At 38.5% G+C, this 22,193-nt stretch overlaps 1 protein-coding gene across 4 annotated transcripts in view; it reads left to right on the top strand.

The window, feature by feature from the left end:
- Positions 1-9,699: 9,699 nt before the first annotated feature.
- goe (endothelin converting enzyme 1) overlaps positions 9,700-22,193 on the top strand; it is a 309,104-nt gene continuing 296,610 nt past the window's right edge. For 2 of the 4 annotated variants that reach the window (XM_073977157.1, XM_073977155.1), the window contains exons 1-2: positions 9,703-9,760; positions 10,254-10,593. The gene's annotated coding sequence lies outside the window, so the exon portion shown is untranslated. Of the gene's footprint in view, positions 10,594-22,193 lie in introns of all 4 variants that reach the window. The other 2 variants (XM_073977156.1, XM_073977154.1) reach the window with 2 other exon arrangements.

The raw sequence follows: 22,193 nt of genomic DNA, 5'->3' as shown, positions 1-22,193 counted from the left end.
AAACGAGTTACCAGATTTGAACTAAACGGACACCAAAGCAAGTTAAATAAAACACTGTAAAATTTTTATCGTAGTAAAAACTGTGCTAATAGCCCATTTAGACTAGTCATTTTAAATCGACTCGATTTCTAAATCCAACTTTCAAATCCTAGTTGTTTAGACTAGTCTAAAATGATATAAGATGCCAGTCAGCTGTAGTGGGATTCTGTAACACATTTTTGCTGTTATCGATAATTGTCGGTAAAATTAAAATGCCTATAATTTCGATAATTAACGAAAATTTTCGGTAATGCTTGGTTTACATTCGGCGTCGTTTCGTGATTTGGAAGGCGTTTCGTGATTTCGCGCGGAATCATGCACAATTTATCATGATTTCGCATACAAAAATGAAATCATCTCATTTCGTGATTTCAGCGAAATCAACATCGAAATCACAGTACACATGATAAACAACCCTGTTTTTTCCTAAAAAAGTACCAAAAGTTGCAACACTTTTCACGTATCACAATAAACAAGGTAGATGTTCAATCGCTGCAACAAAATATTTTAGTACCAATATTTGTAAACAATGTGAAAAAATATTAAATTGCTTTGTTACAATGATATTTTTCATTGTGTTCCCATACTTTTTTAATGGAAATGTTAGAAAAAAGAGCGAATTGTTAAAAATTGCTTCCCCATACAAATTTCTTAAAAAATACGGGAACGGAAAAATGACGAAAATTGCAAACAATCCAGCATAAATATCAAAATCAACGTATCAGCTATCATATTAGATGCAATGATCATGCATGCTGCTAGTTTCTACTAGGCCAAAATTGTACGGCGTTTTTTTTTGTGTTTAAAGAGAAGTACAAGTCTTGCTAGATTTCGAAGTACGGGAACGCATTTTTAGCACTAAACGAGAAAACTATTTCAAGTACTAATATTGTGCAGGTTCTGAGCACAACTTTTATCTATCAAAATTTATTATTATGATGTCTCAACGATAAAATCATTTTTTTTATTTTTTCATTTGTTAGTACTATACACAATTAATACGATATATAGACAATTTTACGAAAATTTTCCAAATAAAGTTGTAAAGTTCTATATTGTCGTACATTTTTGATGATTAATTCAATTTACAACAACTTGTTTTGAAAATTCATGTTCCATCAGCTGCGCATATGCATCTACCTTGATCATTGCGATATGTTTGAAATCAACAAAAAATAAGTGTAAACACCGGGGTGTATTTCAGGATTTCGTGAAATCCAGTGGATTTTGGAGCACAAGTGTAAATTTGGCATAAGTTAACGATGAATAAAAGGTAGTCGCTAGCCTATACCTATACAAACAGTGATGCCAAATTTTCTTTATGTTTTTAGTCATAATTTTGCGATTTAATTTTACCGATTTTTGTCGATAACAGCAAAAATGAGTTACAGAATCCCACTACTGATCTCTGTTTACGTATACATACGCGAATTTGCAAAAAGAATTGCTTGAAAATTAAAAACGGAATGGAATACTGCAAAAAATAATCTGACAAAGCTACTTCCATTTTATTTTTATTTAATATTTTTTCTATTTTTTCGCTTCTGTTTGTTTTTGTGTGTTTGCGTTTACAGTTATTTGAATAATGTAAATAATAGGGTTATGACTTTTTTACAACCTCTCATCCCTGTGTCATATTTCTCATCCCTGTCTTAACTACAAGGTGATTCGATAGAAAAAAGCTCACGCACATAAAGCTTTTAAATTTTTATATGTAAATGAGCTTTTTGGAAAAATTTTGGAGTCAATTTAAGCACATAAATAATTCAAAACAATCGTTAAAGCCACATGACATATCCAGAATGAAATAAGCTTCTGTTTCTCACCAATTTCATCATCATATTATTACATATACATATATCATATATAGCTTTATTCCATGTATCACATAAATTGAAAGTGCTTTGTGCGGGACCTTTTATACAAATTATTTTAGTCATTGATAGGCAAAATGCCACTTATTCGGGACAGGAAAAAAAAATTTGGAGCAAATTTTTAATAGGCATTCACTCCCGTTACAGGAATTCATTTTAAAAAAAGGTCAAAAAGTCTTAACCCTAGTAAATAAACGACAAATGAACTTAGTTGCCAATATTGGTACTGAATGCAATAGTTGCATTTTTAGGAGCAAAAAGCAGTGTTGTATATCAAAATATTTCGATTTAACATTTGATTTAAAACAAATCCAAGTTTTGAGTTGATTTAATTTTCTATGGTAAATCAGGGTGGGTTTGGGTGGATTAAGCACTTAAATCGAGATAATGCACTTAATCATCGTATAAGGGTATAGTCTAAACGGGCTATAAGTTCACATTTACGAAATCCACTCGATTTCAACTGTCAACTCCATAGCTCAAACGTTAAATGAAATCTCATCTGGATTTCATTTGACGTTTAACCTATGGATTCGACAGTTGAAATCGAGTGGATTTCGTAAATGTAAGCATTAGTAGCTTGTTCCATGTTCTGGAGAATGAAGTAATTAAAGCGGGGTACACACGATCAGTTTTGACTGTCAGTTTTGCTCAAATAATCGGTTGCTTGTCAGTGTGGCCGCTCACTTTTGTCAGTCATCAGGCAACCACAAAATATTTTGTGGTTGCTGGACAGTTTGAGATTTATCGATATTTCCAAAGAATCGACAGTCAAAACTGGTCGTGTGTACCCCGCTTAATACATAATTTGGACTGGAACAACGAATAGAGAGCGAATTACAACCATGAACAAGGCATTAATGCGTCCACTCACCTATCAGCCTGCACGACAGTATTTGTGATAGTATGTGTACATTTTCGAAAATTTGAGAATGTATGTACGAGTTTTTCACGACTGATGAAAAAATTGATGTCAAAATGAACTCCCATCAGTCTGGGTGAATTGTGTTTAGCTTTGTTCCTTTATATGCCGTTTCCACGGTACGTCGTTCGTTCTCTATTCGTTGTTTGACCCTCAAATACGAACAAATTACTTGATTCCCCATACAAAATTCTGAGAACGAACGACAATTTTTCTACGTTGTTCAAGTAGAAATACTCTTCGAACAACGATAAAATATGTCCCATCTCTAACAAATGAGAGCATTTATCGAAATAAATTAATTATGAAATGTCTAAATTCCTTCTTAATTCCACACACATTTCTTGTCCATTAGTTCAAAATCGCCTAAAAAATCAGAAACAAAATGGAAACAAATATCTGAAAGTCTGTATACACAAACATTGTTTTGACATGTCTCTCTCTCTTTAATTTTGAAAATAGAAAAGTATATTGAAAATACAAAATTATTCACAATTTATGGAAAAAATGAATGAAATGTGTCTAGTTAAATATAGAAGATATATTTGAAGGAAAGTCTATTGCTTTTCCTATTCATTTAATGTATATTTTATGTGTTTTCGGTTCAAATTTTCGTGAAAACAAGGAAACAAAAACGAAGGAAATTTTGTTTATGTTTCTGTTAATTACGAATGGTGTCGTGGAAACGGGTTAATTCGTGTACGTTGTTCGACAGGCGAACAACGTAATTGAAACGCTCGTGTGAACATGAAAAGTCCCGGTCCACAATAGAGTGATTTCATTGAAAAAATTGCATAAATTTATGCGTCTCTAGATCGACTTCCATAGTAGAGTAAAATCATAAAATAGCTGTAGTGGGGAATTCTATTTAAGAACGCCTAATTTCATGACATTTTTTAATGAAAATCACGCTGTGGACCGGGACAAACCAAAATAAAGTAAAAAACAACACAAAATAAACAAACAAGAACAACCATATTTTCATTAATCAAATTTTTTTATTAAATTTAAAAGTTATTTTCTACTTTTTCATCTTATCCTGCTTGTTTTGTTGTTAATAGTTTGCTTGAGAAAATAAAATGAAAGAAATCGGAATAAAAAAACCAGCAACCAATAACAAGAAGACGCAACACAACAAACACAGAAAACCATGTACATGGGTTTCACTACTTCATACCACTCGCCTATAAACTTTACATCGCCATGTTGAAATCTTGCTAGTCTGGCCAGCTACTTAAAGAACACAACTATGAAAATAAACGGAACAACCGACTTTGGTCCCATATCGGTTCACTATTTATATCTTTCAAAAATTAAACATTTGGTCTGTTCCAGACCTGTAAGAATTTACTAATTTTTACTATTTTTGCCGATAACATAAAGGAAAAAAAATTATCGTGGCATAAGGAACTCATATTATGGCAATGTCCGCATTTCAATTAGGTATCACTAACAGCTTAACAGTCACCAGCTTTGGTATATGAAGCAAATATTAGTGTCTTCACTAAATTTTACAGTGCGCCACCTGATTGTCAACTGTGACAATTTTGACATTGTTCAAAGCGCTTTCGCACTCACAGATAGGTGTCACCATTTCATTAGTTACATTAACCCTTACAAAAGCGCTATGCAAAATGTTAATGACAGCTTTATTTTATTCGCAAACTTATTAAAATATTCCATTTACCGTCGATTGTGTCGTTAACCAGTACAAATTTTTAGAAGTAGTTATCAAAAGCTGTGGGCCTAGTTATTACTCTGACAGAGCCAATCAATACATAAAAATACATTTTATATTTCTTGTTAACAGTTGGGGGGGTTTGTGGAACTTGTTGGCCATTAAGTTGAGAAGTATGGAGAATAAAATGATAACGTTTTAACAAAGTCTACTAAAAACTTTAGTGCAAAAGGTGGCCATAAATATTGGGACATTTCGGCACCATATCTCACGAAGTATTGGAGTGCGTTGGCAAAACATTGTTGCTATTAAAATTTAATCACGATCCGAGAAGTGAATAAAGGCGTAAAAGTGTTGAACTTTTGCTTAGGAGGTGCCTGGATGAGGGAATTGGATCTAATTTTGGGAGTAATTTCATTCGATATATGAAACGGATTTGGTCTTAACATATGTGGGATGCAAAAACATTATTTCGCTGAGCCACATACGAGTAAAGTACCTTTTTGCGGTATTCCACTATATAGAAGAACACTACACTATATAGATTTTCTATTCCAAGAAACCTTCCAGAGGTCTCCTACATATTCTATATATGACACTTTTTATTCTACAAAAGCAAAGTTTCCAACAGTCTTTACTGTATACAATACCATTCCTGAGATCTACTACTATTTAAAATACTTTTTTTAGATCTTCCATTCTAAAGAAGACATTTAATTTCCGGTGATCTTCTACTCACCGAAGTAGCTACTCTATAGATTACTCTTTGCTTCCTGAATTCCTTATTCTACAGAAGTGAAGATTCCAGTGGTCATCTAGTGTATATAATACCCTTCCTGAGATATTCTATTCTGTACCCTTCGTCAGGTCTTCTATTCTATAGAAAACAATCTTGAGGTTTGGTTTCTTATTAAATAGAACAATAGAATGGAAGACCCATCCTGAGGTCTTCTATTCTATAGAAAATGCTAGGCGAAGGATATATGATTCCATAGAAAACGCTTCCAGAAATCTTCTATGCTATTGGCGAACCTTTGAGATATCTTCTATTCTATGGAAGACTCTTCAAGAGTTCTTCTTTAGAAGACTCTTAGATTGGTATTTTTTACTACGGAAGATCTCTGTTGAGATCTTTTATTCTATAGTAGACCCATCCAAAGGCCTCCTTTTTGTAGAAGACCTTTGTTGCGGTCCTCTATTCTGTAGAAGACCTCTGCCGAGGGCTTCTATTCCGTTCAAGACCCTTCCTGAGGTTTTTTATTCGGTACAAGATCATTTCTGAAGTCTTCGATAGAAGCCTCATCATGAGACTTTTTACTCTGCAGAAAACCTATCCCATGGTTTTCTATTAAATAGGAGACAAATTCTGAGAAGACCTCTTCTATGATATATGTGAGGCTTCAAGCTACGAGTATTTTCTTCAGAGGTTTCCTATACTATAGAAAACTGTTACTTAGATATTCTTTGCTGAGATCTTCTATTTTATAGTAGACCCATCCAGAGGTTTTCTATTCTATAGAAGACCTTTGCTTTGCTCCTCTATGTTGTAGAAGACCGCTGCTGCGGGTTTTAATTCGGTACCAGACCCATCCTGAGGTCTTCCATTCGACAGAAACCCCTTCCTGAGGCATTCTACTCTGCAGAGGGCAATTAATGAGGTATTTTATATTATAGAAACCCCTTCCTGAGGTCTTATCCATCCAGAGGTCTTCTATTTTATATTCTATTCTGTAAAAGGCTTCTGCTTCTGAGGTCTTCTAGTCGGTACAAGACCCTTCCTGAGGTATTTTATTCGATAGAAAACCCTTCCTGAGGCTTTCTATTCGGCAGATGACCCTTCCTGAGGACTTTTATTCTATGAGGTCTTATTTTCTATAGAAACACTTCCCTATGGCTTCCTAGATCCATCATGTGGTCATCTATTCTCTACAAGACCCTCCTGAGGCATTCTATTCTATAGAAGACCCATCTTAAGGCATCTATTCAATGGAAGACCTTCCTGAGATCTATGTTATAAAAAAAACACTATGGAATGCCATTCCTGAGGTCTTCTTTTCTATAGAAGACCCTTCCTGAGTTCTTCTCTTCTATAGAAGACCCTTCCTGAGGTCTTCTATTCTATAGAAGACACTTCCTGAAATCTTCTCTTCTATATAAAACCCTTCCTGAGTTCTTCTCTTCTATAGAAGACCCTTTCTGAGATATTCTATTCTATAAAAGACCAATCCTGAGGTCTCATTTGCTATAGAAACACTTCCCTATGTCTTAAAGACCCATCCTGTGGACTTATATTCTATACAAGACCCATCCTTATGCCTTCTATTCTATAGAAGACATTTCGTGAGGTCTTCTATTCTATAGAAGACACTTCGTGAGGTCTTCTATTCTATAGAAGACACTTCGTGAGGTCTTCTATGTTATAAAACCATTTTCCTAGGTCTTCTATTCTATCGACGACCCATAAAGAGGCACTCGCTCTTCCATTCTATAGAAGACCCATTCTGAAGACCCATTTTCTAAAGAAGAGGTCTTTTATTCTATAGAAGACATTTGCTGTAGTCCCCTATTCTGTAGAAGATCTCTGCTGCGGGCTTCCATTCTGTACAAGACCTTTCCTCAGGTCTTCATTCGGTACAAGACCCTTCCTGAGGTCTTCTACTCCATATACAACTTTTACTGTGGCTTTCTATTCGGTAGAATACCTTTCCTGAGGTATTTTATTGTTTAGGAAGCCCAAGTTTAGGTGTTCTATTCTATTGAAGACCCTTCCTGAGATCTTCTCTTCTATAGAAGACTCTTCCTGAGTTCTACTCTTCTATAGAAGACCCTTCCTGAGGTCTTCTCTTCTATATAAGACCCTTCCTGAGATATTTTATTCTATAAAAGACCCATTATGAGGTTTTATTTGCTATAGAAACACTTCCCTATGTAATCTTATGTCTTCAAGACCCATTCTGTGGAATTCTATTCTATACAAGATCCATCCTTAGGCTTTCTATTCTATAGAAGATCCTTCGTGAGGTCTTCTTTTTGTATAAAAACCACTTTCCTAGGTCTTCTGTTCTATCGAAGACGCACAAAAAGACTTCCATTTTCAAATGAGACTCTTCACGCGCTCTTCCATTCTATAGAAGACCCAACCTGAGGTCTTATTTTCTAAAGAACAGGTCTTTTATTCAACAGAAGACCTTTGCTGTAGTCCCCTATTCTGTAGAAGATCTCTGCTGCGGGCTTCCATTCTGTACAAGACCTTTCCTGAGGTCTTCATTTGGCACAAGACCCTTCCTGAGGTCTTCTATTCTATAGAAAACGCTTACTGTGGCTTTCTATTCTGTAGAAAACCTTTCCTGAGGTGTTTTATTGTTTAGCAGGCCCAAGTTGAGGTCTTCTATTCTATAGAAGACCCTTCCTGAGTTCTTCTCTTCCAGAAGACCCTTCCTGGGGTCTTCTATTCTATATAAGACTCTTCCTGAGGTCTTTTATTCTATAAAAGACCCATTATGAGGTTTTATTTGCTATTGAAACACTTCCCTATGTCTTCTTATGTCTTCAATACCCATTCTGTGTACTTCCATTCTATACAAGATCCATCCTTAGGCTTTCTTTCTATAGAGGTCTTCGTGAGGTCTTCTTTTTTATAAAAAACACTTTCCTATGTCTTCTATTCTATCAAAGACCCATTAAGAGTACTTCCATTTTTAGATGAGAAGAGTCACATTCTATAGAAGACCCATCTTATTTTCTAACGAACAGGTCTTTTATTCTATAGAAGACCTTTGCTGTAGTCCCCTATTCTGTAGAAGATCTCTGCTGCGGGCTTCCATTCTTTTCTTTCCTGAGGTCTTCATTCGGCACAAACCCTTCCTCAGGTCTTCTATTCCATAGAAAACGCTTACTGTGGCTTTCTATTCTGTAGAAGACTTTTCCTGAGGTGCTTTATTGTTTAGGAGTCCCAAGTTGAGGTCTTCTATTCTATAGAATACCTTTCCTGAGATCTTCTCTTTTATTAAAGACCCTTCCTGAGTTCTTCTCTTCTATGTAAGAACCTTCCTGAGGTATTCTCTTCTATAGAAGGCCCTTCCTGACATATTTTATTCTACAAAAGAGCCTTCCTGAAGTCTTCTATTCTATAGAAGACCCTTCCTTAGGTATTTTATTCTATAGAATACCCTTCCTTAGGTCTTCTATTCTATAGAAGACGCATTCTATGGTCTCATTTGCTATACAAACACTTCCCTATGTCTTATGTCTTCAATACCCATTCTGTGGTCTTCTATTCTATAGAAGACATATCATTTGGCCTTCTATTGTATAGAAGACCCTTGGTGAGGTCTTCTTTTTTATAAAAACCCTTTTCCTAGGTTTTCTATTCTTTCGAAAACCCATAATGAGGAGTAAGACCCTTCACGCGGTTTTATATTCTATAGAAGATCCATCCTGAGGTCTTTTTTTCTATAGCAACGCTCCCTTATTCCTTCTATTCAATGGTGGGCAAATTGCGAGAGACTCATGTATTTTTTACACTTTTGTGTGTGAGGCCGAGCATTTCTGCCCATCAGTGCTTCTATTCGATACCAGGGCCATCCTGTGGTCTTATATCATATTAAAATACCCATGCTGTCTTCTTTTATGATGTAGAAGACCTATCCTGAGGTCTTTTGTAGTATAGAAGACCCATCCTGAGGTCTTATTTTCTATAGAAACGCTTTCATATGGCTATTCTGTGGCCTGACTTCTTTTATTTTGAGGTCATTTGTTCCATAGAAGACCCTTCCTGAGGTCTTATTTTCTACACTTTCCTATGTCTCCTACAATGAGACTGAATTAAAATCCCCATTGGGTGTTTTTTCACATTACGCTCTCCCCACTCACTGCATTACATTTTTAAATGCAAGTGAGAGAGATCACCCAATGTAATGACTTGTTAGCGATGCACTTTCGGTTGCTCATCAAGATCACTTGTTTGACCAAAACAAAACACATATGGAGACGACTTTTAATCTTTTCCAAACAAGTTGATGTATGAGGCAATGGAGGAGGTGGTGTACTCACTCTTCCACTTCTCCATACTTGTTTATTTAGTGAAGGTAGTTGTGAATGTGTGGTGAAAGAAGTCCCCCATGTTTGGTTCTCTTTAATTCTCTCTCTCTGAGTACATGACTGAAATAGAACCTTTTTACAAAACTGACAGTTTATAGCGGTCGGTCAAGTTATAATGACGTGACGTGTGTTTAGTACGGGAGAAAGGTAAAAACGAATGTAAACGCACCGAGTGACAACAAAAATATTCAGAATACCCCACAGCAAATAAAAGAAGAAATTTAAAATTGTTTGCAAAACAGAAATCAGAAAGAAGGTTTTTGTTGCTCCGCTTGTGTGAGTGTTTGTGTTAAAGTAGGAGGAGGTCCGGCTGATTGAAAAAGAAGTAAACGTAACGACGTAGACTACCTTGCCGCTGCTGCTTGATTTAAAACAAGTGTTAACATCTTAATGGCCAGTGAAAAAATAACAACAACAGCAAATTATTCAACTACATAGTCGTTCCAATCGGTGGTACATGATTTATTGTGGGTTTGATTTTGTTTTGTTGTTGTTAGTCATTGTGGTGATTGGGCGAGAATTGTGTGTGAATAAATGGGAAGAAATGCTTAAAATGTGCTAATTAATGGGAATAAAAAAGGAAAATAGTGCAACAACAAAAGTCATAATAAAAATTAATTAATTAATTGTGTTAAAGCAGAACTTATTTCTTTTATTTCGTGTAAATATCGAAACAAGCAACACCTTACAAGCTCATCTAGAATTACAACAAGTGAAGTCTTATTTGTCTAAATGAATGAAGCAAAAGTGAATTAAATTACAGCCGTGAAGAATTGTGATTTTCATTGTTGTTATTGTAAGAGAAATTTATTTGAGACGAGTTCAAAAACCTCTAAAGCCCTGCAAGCATAATAGGTATCAAGTGTGCCGTCAGTTTATTAATTGATTTTTGAATAGATTTACATTTTGGAATACATATCACCAACCAAACATCAGCATCATCGTATTTCAAAGCGAACAGAACATTGAATATCCAACTGGTAAGACAATAGCCCCCTATTCTCGCTAACACTAACCCTCTACCCCATAAACTTCCATAAAAATAACAAATTTATTCAAATAATAGTTTCGTTTTTTTAATATTTTTTCAAATCACTGCCAGAATTTTAGAAATAGAATAGAATATTTTTTTTTGTCTTATCATTATCTACCTGTATTTCAAGCGAACGAACGAACCACCCAACAACATTCATTTATCTTTGGCCATTCTCTAGACGTTGTTGTTGTTATTGTTCAAAATCTTGTTTTATGTGACACAATGCCACCAGACATGAATTGATGAAATAAAATGACATTCTTTTATGGTGTTTACTTTTTCGCCCTTCCCGCTCGCTCAGGGTTTTCAAAACGTAACGAACATCCCATGTGTATCGTCGCCGTCATTTGTTCTTTGAAGAAGTTTGAGTAGATCTTCCCGGCAAAAGTTAAGAAAAGCAGCATCCAAAACAGAATTGTCTGTGTTTTACGTTTTTATGCTTGAAAGAAATTCGTTGTGTCACTGTCAAATACCGCCGCAAACCGGTCCTCAATTTTACTCTCCTCCATAGCGACTATTCTCATCACATGCAGTGTTGCCGTATGCACATAAGTCTCATGGGATTCGACCAAAAATGTCTGAAAACAAATAAAAAAGAATCGCCTGGTTTTACCGATAGCTAAGTACTATCAGTTCAGGGCTATACGAATTTTAAACATTTCGGTACAAGACCCTTCCTGAGGTCTTTTATTCTATGAGGTCTTATTTTCTATAGAAACACTTCCCTATGTCTTCCAAGATCCATCCTGTGGTCATCTAATCTAAACAAGATCCTCCTGAGCCATTCTATTCTATAGAAGACCAATCCTAAGGCATCTATTCTATGGAAGACCTTTCCTGAGATGTTCTATTTTATAAAAAAAAACACTATAGAATACCATTCCTGAGGTCTTCTCTTCTATAGAAGACCCTTCCTGAGGTCTTCTCTTCTATAGAAGACCCTTCCTGAGGTATTTTCTTCTATAGAAAACCCTTCCTGAGGTCTTCTTTTCTATAGAAGACCCTTCCTGAGGTCTTTTCTTCTATAGAATACCCTTCCTGAAGTCTTCTCTTCTTCCTGGGGTCTTATTTTCTACAGAAACACATCCTTATGTCTTCAAGACCCATTCTGTAGACTTCTATTCTGTACAAGACCCATCCTTAGGACTTATATTCTATAGAAGACCCTTCGCAAGGTCTTCTATTTTATAAAAACCTTTTGTCTAGGTCTTCTATTCTATCGAAGACCCATAAAGAGGACTTCCATTTCGAAATGAGGCTCTTCCATTCTATAGAACAGGAAGAAGAGGTCCTTATTCTATAGAAGACCTTTGCTGTGGTCCTCTGCTGCGGTGTTTTGGAAAATTGTGTCAGGAAGCATGGACGAAAAATATTATGTCGTTGTAATGAAAATCACAAGGAGTACCATCGGGAAAAAAACTATCCTCGAAGAGTCCTGAAACTACAATTGAGCGAAAATTTTCAACTTTTATGAGGGAGCTACTCAAAGGTGTTGTCCAATTTAGACCTTTTGGAACTTCACATATGTTTGGAAGAAATTGTATGATATGCCAAGTTTCGCCGGAATCGCATATTCAATTCGTAACTTACGTGCTTATCAATCGTTGTTGTTGTTGTTGTATCAACGCAAATATGTACATTCGTGGATTATTCAGTTATTAGGTTTGGGTTCCTCTGTATCCAGACTCAAAAATTCTGCAACCTGGACTAGTGAGGTTAGCTGGACAGGTAAACAAATGCTGGGTTTCTTGGGGCCCCAATCCGCATGCCCGGCATGTGTTGGGCATCGTGGCATCAATTCGAGCCCACTTGACATCTGGCGTTCTTCTGCTGTGATAGATGGGGGTGGTCCCCAAGTAAGGCATTCACATTGTCTGTCTGTACTGCCTGCGCGACTGCATCAGTGTGAATGCTATCCAAGCATACCTGATAGACCCGGGTTAGTCTAGAGGTTCTCGTGTATACCTTTGGACTTCTATCGCTAGATCATGAAGATCTCTCCTGACGTACCTGGGTGGGGGAAGCTTTTCCATTAAATCGTGATAGGGATGGTCACGGAAATAACACCCAAGCAGATACTTCATTGATAACATCCTGTTGTGTTCATGTACCCGTAAAACCTTCGTCTCCTCATGAAGATAGTGCACTGGAGTCATGAGGAGGCACCCTGTAGCAATTCTCGGGGGTATTTTGGAAGGTTTGAATATTCTTCCACTGCGTAGCGCTAACATTTCCATACCACGCTGGCGCCGCATAGCTCACCACAGGACAGCCTATTGCTTTGTAAGAGGTCAACAAGGTTTCTTTGTCAGCAACCCAAGTGCGCCGGCCAGCGACTTTAGGATCTTGTTCCTACTTCTGATCTTATTGCTAATAGCTATGGCTTGCGCGGGCGACTTGAACATGCTATTGAACATACAGCCAATATTTTGAAATATAGTTAGCGAAATCAGTGCACCATCGACCAATATCTTCAGTGGGAGCCTCATTTCAGCGGTCCAAGTGGTGAATAGTGTGGCAGAGGATTTAGCGGCGAGTATTTTCATATTACTCAGATGAAAGAACTGCGCTAGGTCAGCTATGTAGACATTTAACCAATCACATATGCCATCGACGATAGGATCCGACGCCAAGATCGTATAATCATTAGGTTAAACAGTTCCGCAGATATCATCACGCCTTGGGGAACTACTTGCTTCACTCTACGGGTTTTAGACTTCTTGTTTCTGAATTCCTCAAACGGACGGCGTCCGCACATACATATAGTTGATAATCCAACCTTTCAAACATGGCTGGAGAGTCGTCTTCTCTATGACATGTTCGACGGTATCGGTGGCAGGTCTTATGCCTGACAAGCCTTATGTCGATATCTTTGTTCTAACTGTCGCATGAAGTTGCACAGAGGTGGCTCGGTTTAGCTCTGCCGCTAGTTTCAGGTAGGACTTCTTCAAGGAAAGTAAGGATATGGATCTTCGTTTGGAGATAATTGGTCAGACTGCCTTGGAAACCATACAACCCTGCGTTGTGTCAAATCTGGCTAGCTTTATCCCCATATCTTTGTTCTAACTGTCACATGCTATGGCACATAGGTTGTTCGAGTTTTCGAACTCAACATTGGGTGACACCTTTTCGCAATTTCATTTCCTTCGATGTTACAATGACCCGGGATCCAACACGAAGTAATGTTTGATGTTTGGGCCTCCGAGTCGTTCTTCCAATACAAAACTACCGCAGAATTTATATAGTAGGACCTGAGTGATTTAAGGGACCACTTGACAATCGACGTAGATAGTCACCGGCCCAACTATAACCCTTTTCATATTGTTTATCAGTTTTTCAATTTAGATAGGCAGTTGTGAGCTTAGGCATTGGGGTATTTTTATATTTATTGGCTTGAATTTCATTTGTGGTGATGTATAATCACAGACTTTCCCTAGCCAAGTGATTGCTCTATTTGCGGTAGTATCGCAGTGTGATCATACTTGGAGCTGCGCTTTTGGATGCCAGTTTCTGTAGACTCCTAGTTAGCCTAAACCATGAGGATATAAAAAACCAAACCTTAAGACGAAGTATGGCAATGCTTAAGCTGTTCCGAAGAAGATATAACATCAGCGAAAGTGAGCACTTGAATGTACATCTCACATATCTGCTTTCGGTCTAACCCCACGGTACTCCAAACATTGGGGTATAATGATCGTAATCATTGTTCCGTGCTCTTAGTGAGGTACCTGATTCGTTTGTTCGTATTCAACACCTTGGTTTGGAGTGGAACCTATCTAATAGTCCTCTATTTCATATCTTCAAACTCGTTTCAGAATGGAACTTACTGATCGTCCGCACTTAGTGTGCTCGCTCCTGTGCTTCGAACGATCCTGTTTGTTCCTGCGCTTAGTTCGCTTTGGATCACTCTTAACTACCTGGTCATAGGCAGCTCTCTGTCCATATCCAGTCCCTGCGGCGCCAACAAACAGTCATATTCAGCCCATTTCATCTCGTTGTCAGATACTAGCTCTGTCCTTAAGCAGTCCCCTGCCCATAGAATGTCGACTGCACGTACCCAGCTTATTGCTTATAGCGAGGCCTCAGTCCATAGCCAATCCTCTGCTCGTAATCACCCAGCAACCTCTCTAATTCAGTTTCCTGTTCATAGACAGACGAAGCCTGTTTTCCGCTCCTAACCAACTCCCTACTCATAATCATACCACTGCTCGTAGTCAGTCGAGGTTGACAGTCTGCTTTATATTGTGTTTAGCTGCCTGGTTGTAGTCCCATGCTCGTATCCAGCTCTCCATCTTGTTCGGTTATTTGGTAAGACCTTTGTTTCATTTCATGCCCATGATACGAGACGATAGCCAGTTTTTTCACGATTCCGACTACGGGTCGACTCCGACTCCATTCCAGTTTTTTTTCACAACTCCGACTACGGAGTCGAATCCGAAAAAGACAATAATTGCTGTAAAAGGATTGTTGAATATCGGATCCCCATTGAAAAAAATAGATTAAAAATAATTATCTCAAAAATATGAAGTGCATTCGGAGTTGGTTTTTTACGACTTCGACTCCAACAAGATTTGATAGACTCTGACTTCGCAGCCATGGTTACGAGGCGTACCAGGCTTTGTGTACCAGGACTTGTCTATCTATATTGGTCGATAGTCCTTTTCGAAGAGGTGGTCCACCTACCGATTTCATTTTCGATGGGCTTGCTGCTTGGCGGTGAACGCTGTTGGTTATTTGTTACCCAATTTGTTCGAATATTCGCAGGATTTGCTTTAAGCATTTATCGAAAATTGTTTTGTGTCTCTTTTGGAAGTGTGGGTGGAGCTCCAGGCGGTACAATCGCACATAAACACTTATTTTATACTGTAGACAAAAATTATAAGATTGGTAGCTATGCTTTTTCTACTCCATATTCTGCGCAGGGAGTGAAATGTTTACGCGCTTTTTATACAGACCGTTATACATTCCAGATTGGATAAACACTGCTTCACGCTCGACTGTTGTTTGTGCCAAAAGACGACTAAAACAACGTGGTCGGCTATATCCTGTCTGGTGTTACTGTCGAAAAGTATAGGGTTGACCAGCAAAATTTAAAAAGACCTGCTTAAGTGAGATTGCAGCGCTTACAAACGACATTGGCTCTAAAAGGTTTTGCAGGCAGAACTGATTTCCAATGCAAATTTTGGTCAGCTCAAAGTTAAAGAGCTTTGTTTTTTCGGGTTTAGGCTCTGTATAACTTCTCACTTTTATTATCTTCGTCCTTTTATATTAAACATAACGGTACTTAATCCTAGGTTTTTTTACTTAGTCTCTTCTTAATCATAACAATAACAATCCATAAAACTACAGCTGTTAACCAGCTGATTTACCTAAACTAATATAAGGTGTTCAATATTAAGGTAGTTCACATTGATTGATTTATTATTAAATAATATGGATCACTGAAAATTGCAGAACTATTTTGTTGCGTCTTTTAGTGCCGAAAATTCATTCTGATACATTTACATGTTTGTTCATATGGCAACACAAACGACGAGTAAGAACGTTTTCACACGATAAGGTTTGCCTGCTCAAAAATGCGTTGTCCGTTTTGGTTCTCATTCGTAAATTGTGTCAGTGTTGAAACAAAATGTGGAAGTAAGTGAACGAAAATGTACATAAAGTACCATACATACAACACTAGCATGTAAGATATTATCTACCTGTTTCATCATATTTTTTACAAATAAAGGTGTTCTTCAAAACATGATTTCTATGTACCTGTAATAACAAAGGTATTTCCCTATTTCATAAAAATCTTTCTTGAAAAATTTACGCTGGTAACGCAGGTATCATCTTACCTTCAGGTGGTAAGAATTATTACATTATTTTTTACATGGCATGCGCGCATGAGGCAACAATTTTAACAACGCATACATTTTACCCAATTTTATGGGATTCACAAGAATTACTTTTTTTTAATTTTCAAATACAAAACACACATAAACCTTTTTGGTACATTTATGTAAAACCGTACTTCTTTTTGTTCAAAAAGTACGCTTGTATAAAATGACTTCAAAAACGCAACACTAGATGTGAAAATTACGAATGAGAGTCAAAACGGAAACCACGTTTTTGAGCAGTCAAACCTTATCGTCTGAAAACGTTCTAACTCTCTTTCTCTGAATCTCGCACAAAATATTTTGTTTTGTGGCTTAAGGTGGTATTTAAATACTTTCCTTATGCCTCAAGTAAATTGGAGCCCATTAAAAACTACCCAGTCAAAGTTCCAATTGATTGGTATGTGGCATGTTGGAGATCAGTATACTCTACTCTGGCATTGCCACTTGAGCATGTGGAGTTTGTCCCACAACTTACACACACACACACACACAGCATTTCATACTCTTTTTCAATCACTAACGTCGAAGTTTCTTGCAACTCACATATTTTGCCACAACAAAAAAGACCCTCAACTAACCGGTATGTGGATGAAGAACAGACATTTCACTGTCTCTATTTTTCAGTTTGTTTTGGTGTGGTGGCATGAACGGACGGACAAACATGCATGCATATCTATCGAACTGTGTTGTGTGGTAACCATCATTAAAACTGACTGCTAGTGCGCTGTGGTATGTGATCGTTCGGTCGTTTTACCGGTTTATGTTGTGTGGCACGTTTTTACTCTGTTTTGGGAAAATAAGGCCAGCACAAAAAAAAGACAACAAATCTGAATTGTATTTTAAGACGCTGCGCTCCATGCGTTCAATGTCTGGTTTGGAGTTTAAGATGGATTTGTATGTATGTACGTACTTGTATTCATATGTGATATCTTTGTACGTACAACAAACCATATTGGATGTTACTTGGGTGGAACACACCCGCATTCGGGTTGATGTTGTAACGAGTTAAGTTGAATTGTTCGGGTGGTGTCTCTTTGTAAGTAGTTTCGAGGTGGAATGGGAAATTTTTAGAATTATACTTGGAAAGTTTTGCGACAACATCGTTCTTAACGTTTTGCTATGAGATTAAGTAGTTTCTGAAGTTGAGAAGTTCTTGTTCTGTTTATAGATCTTATTCCAGAATTGCAGGGAAGTCCAGAAAGATGTTTTCATATGTTTCATTAATTATGAGAAATTAAATGACATTTCGATACCTATCGGAGTGCAAGAAAGGTAATTACTTCAAGAAGCCAATGTCGTTAGGCATTACAAGAACAACATAACGGACCAGTTGAACACACAGGCCTCATATGCCTCGTAGTCCACCATTCATAACAGCTGCCACCCTAGTGCAATACACATATTCTTGGCATTCAGAAATGAACCCTCAAGCCGTGAATGTCCGACGAAACTCTTCGAGAAATAGCTAAGAGGAAGAAAGTAAAAAATAAATCAAACCACACTAAAACAGTGGGGAAAATCAGAATAGCAGCAATCAGTTTTGAAGGTTACAATATTGGCACGAGGGGCCGTGAAGCCTTCTATCAGCCTTCTTCAGCATCGATAGAAAATATACGAAGTGTATACAAGGGGTTGGCGTAGTGCATTGGGTAGTGTGTTCGAATGCCGGCGGAGCACGAAAATTCTTTCAAAGTGGTTTTGGAGTATTTATAAAAAGAGGCTTATATTGCCCTCCAGATGAAATCCATCCGAAGTCCCCTGACATTCTAAAAACCAGGCTCGGAATCAAAAAAAAAAAAAAAAAAGAATGGCGGGAGGATAATAGCAACTCCAAATAAACTAAATTAACAAGGACCTCAAACATTGAACAAATTCGTGAAGGCGTTGTTCTAGTCAACGATAGAAGGCGGCCCCACAACCTAGGACAGGCTACAGCAGAGCAATCATCTACTTAGCTACAAGAAAAATCATACATGAAACTAATACAAGGTAAAACGAACAACAACAGAATCGAATTGCGCTATGCGAATGTGGGAACTCTTCGTGATGCATCAAGGCTTGTACAACTTGAACAGCAAATTGCATCTGGGGTATATAAGCGAAATGAGAAACATTGCGAAAAATGAATTATACGCACAGCCAATATCCACGCTTAATGAAATTCGGAGAGTAGACATCATAATTCTCATGAGAGCCTTTAACGCAAAAAGGGAGCGACAACACCAACGACCGTTCAATGAATGTGGAGTTAAAAGCAATAACGGAGAGCGACTCATAGAGATGTGTCAAATATTTCAGCTGGTCATTGGCCGCACAAGGAGATTCATAAATATCAGTTATATCCGAGGAGATTCAAGGCAACACTGGGAATTGCGGGACAGCCTATACAGTCAGTTTATCAGATTATATAATGGCTAAGACAATGAAAATGTCGAGTGGAGTTGCGCGTCTAAGGAAGCGTTTCCAAAGAGTAAGACGAACCAATGCGAAAAATCTGGCTCAGTGTAAAGCTGAGTTCCTTGCTGCTCTTAGGCCGTACAAAGACTAGCTATCTGGGACAAAAATATGACGATTGATGGAGATTTATACAGGACAACAGAGACGATCCCTGGGGAAAAGTATACCGTGTGTGCCGACATGGTGGGTCTAACCGTCAGTTTGACATACATGCGTTGCGTATTAGTTCCACGACGACTGTCTCGTGGCGAGCGGGAAACGTAGGGATATTGCCGGGAATTTTATTTCCGAGGTCGGAGACTCTTGCAACTCCCCAGTTTGTGGAGGAGCTGGGTGAGCCTGGAGCGTCAAAAAGTTGCGGACAGTGTCTGTCGGAAGGATGTATAAGGCCATCTGGAAAGTCATGCCTGAGTATATTGAGTCAGCGGTTGCATTAGTCATAGGTGTTTCCTGCGTGCCTGAAGGGAGACTCGTGTCGTGGCCCTTCTAAAGACGAGTGATCGGGTGAGGAGCAATCCCCGCTCGTATCGGGACATAAGGCTCCTACCAGTACTGGGAAAGGTGTCATATATGGTGGGCATTTTGTTGTCTGTGCAACATATGGTGCACCTGTATGGTATGTCGCAGCAAAGTCTGTTGTTGGACGGAGAAAACTCTTGTCGTGTCAAAGAGTGGTCATGCTATAATGTCTGCCTGTGTGTCGCACTATGTCAATGGATGTAATGCAAGTGTTACTTGGAGTCCTGCCTTTGATCTGGAAGCGAGCGAGCAAAGAGTGGCTTGAAACTGTCTGAGAATGATTGGCTCTGGCCTTCTGATATGATGAATGGGGATGTTAGGCGGTGCAGTACAATTCTTCGGAAGCGTGCTACTGATAGGTGGCGGACTAGGTGAACCAACAGCGACAAAGGGAAGGTGATGAGTTTATTCATTACGCAAGGCGAACCAATGCGGAAAAACTGAGTCAGTGTAAAGCTGAGTGTATCGTGTGCCCAGACATGGTGGGTCTAAGCGTCAGGTTGACATTCAGGCGTTGCGTATTAGCTCCACGACGACTGTCTCGTGGTGAGCGGGAAACGTAGGAATATTGCAGGGGATTTTATTTCCGAGATCGGAGGACTCATTTACCTCCCCCGTTTGTGTGGTAGCTGGATGAACCTCCAAACTTGGAGCGTCAAAAAATTACGGACAGTATCTGCCGGAAGGATGTATAAGGCCATCTGAAAGGTCATGCCTGAGTATATTGAGTCCATTGTCAGCTGTAGTATTAGTCATGGGTACTTCCTGCGTGCATGAAGTGAGGCTCGTGTCGTGGCGCTTCTAAAGACGCGTGAGGAGCAATCCCCGCTCGTATCGGGGCATAAGCCTCCTACCAGTACTGGGAAAGGTGTCATATATGGTGGGCATTTTGTTGCCTGTGCAACATATGGTGCACCCGTATGGTATGCCGCAGCAAAGTCTGTTGTTGGACGGAGAAAGATCTTGTCGTGTCAACGAGTGGTCATGTTAGAATGTCTGCCTGTGTGTCGCACTGTGTCCACGGATGCAATGCAAGTGTTACTTGGCGTCCTGCCTTTGATCTGGAAGCGAGATATAGGGCTGTTTTCTATAGGCTAAAGCGTGGCTTGCAACTGTCTGAGGATGATTGGCTCGAACCTTCTGATATAGTGGATGGGGATGTTAGGCGGTGCAGTGCAATTCTTCGGGAGCGAGATGCTGATAGGTGGCTGACTAGGTGGACTATTAGTGACAAAGGGAGGGTGACTAGTTTATTCATTACGCAACGTTCGTACTGTACTTCCCAGACATTGGCTTTAATATGATTCTAAAATTCTTACTGACTCTAAATGCATTTTTGCACGCAAGAGGCCGATACAGATTTGTGTGGGCGTGGTATGACTGGGGACTGGAGGCATATACTGACGGAATGTCAGTACTGTGAAGACATTAGAGATTTAGTCAATATGTGTATCACGTATGGATGGACGGGGTGGGATTTCAGTAGGGCACTTGCAGGCAGTCGGACCTTTAGTTGCTTAAGTAGTTTTGCGCGTCAAGTGTTTGATAGGAGAAGGACTACACTTTGTGGAGGTAATTTCTCTGTTAGGCGTGTTGGTGTTGCATGAAAATTGGTTTGGTGCGGCGTCGTGTATATCGTGCCAATCACCCGTGGTTGGCCTTGTTAATTGTTGTGTTGTCTGGCAGTTGGTGTTGTGGGAGCATCGAGGTTGCAATGCGGATTTGCATAATCCACCTGGTGCCTGACCCAAAGAAAGGTAGAAGTATAGATGGGCTCCGCTCCTAACCCAGAAGGCGATCACGCCAAATGCGTTTGGGTGAATTGGTACTAATGCATTTTGTTTGGGGGGCGTTAGTAGACCTCCTTGAGGTAGACCGCAAGGAGGTAGTCACATAAAGCACGACGACTTATGTCTGACTGACTGTCTCAATCAAACAAATGTTGTATGTCTTATCGACAACACCAGTTAATCAGATCGCCCAGTAAAGGACGAGGCACCCTTAAGTATGGTCATAGTTTTAAACTTAGAATAATAGAAATATGCTAAGTAATTTTAGAAGCTTTTGTTAGAGATAAGTTATCAACCTATTGTTTAGGTATTAAGCCCCCTTATGTCACCGCCATTAAATAAATGTTGGCACTTTTCGTTCAGAATAAATTGGAATGAAGCCAAACAGAGTTCCATTAAATCCTCGTCAAGGACTGCTAAAACAGCGTGAAATTCTAATGCAAAACCCTACATCAATGCTTACCGAAAAACATTCAAATTTGTCTCCGTGGTTTAGTATTTTGTTGTGAGAAAAGTGCGACCTATTTAATCGTATCGTTAGCCTAAAGACTGCTAATATAAATATAGTGAATGAGAATTATTTCCCTCATTAAAGAACCACACCACAATTTCTAACATTGTTACAAATCGAGGATTAATCAGCCATTGAAGTAAACCACAAATTATTGTTGGTGGTTAGCATCCGCATGATGATCATCAACTTCATGCATGCAGAATTCCTGCTGCATATCTTGGCGATCATTTAACTTTGATCTTGTCTTTATTTGAGTATCTCGTTCTTCTTTTCCCTCAAATAAATTCAAGTATTCATTGGAGGCGGAGGTGTCATATTGAGGCATACAAGCAAACAAACAAACAGACAACCTACGCATTTCTTTGAGTTTTTCTTCCTACAA

This window comes from Musca autumnalis, unplaced genomic scaffold (genome assembly GCF_047663935.1).
Source record: "Musca autumnalis isolate F117 unplaced genomic scaffold, ASM4766393v1 scaffold_3, whole genome shotgun sequence".
NCBI lineage: Eukaryota > Metazoa > Arthropoda > Insecta > Diptera > Muscidae > Musca > Musca autumnalis.
The sequence above is the reverse complement of the archived record's forward strand: the minus strand, read 5'-3'. Positions and strand labels throughout refer to the sequence as shown.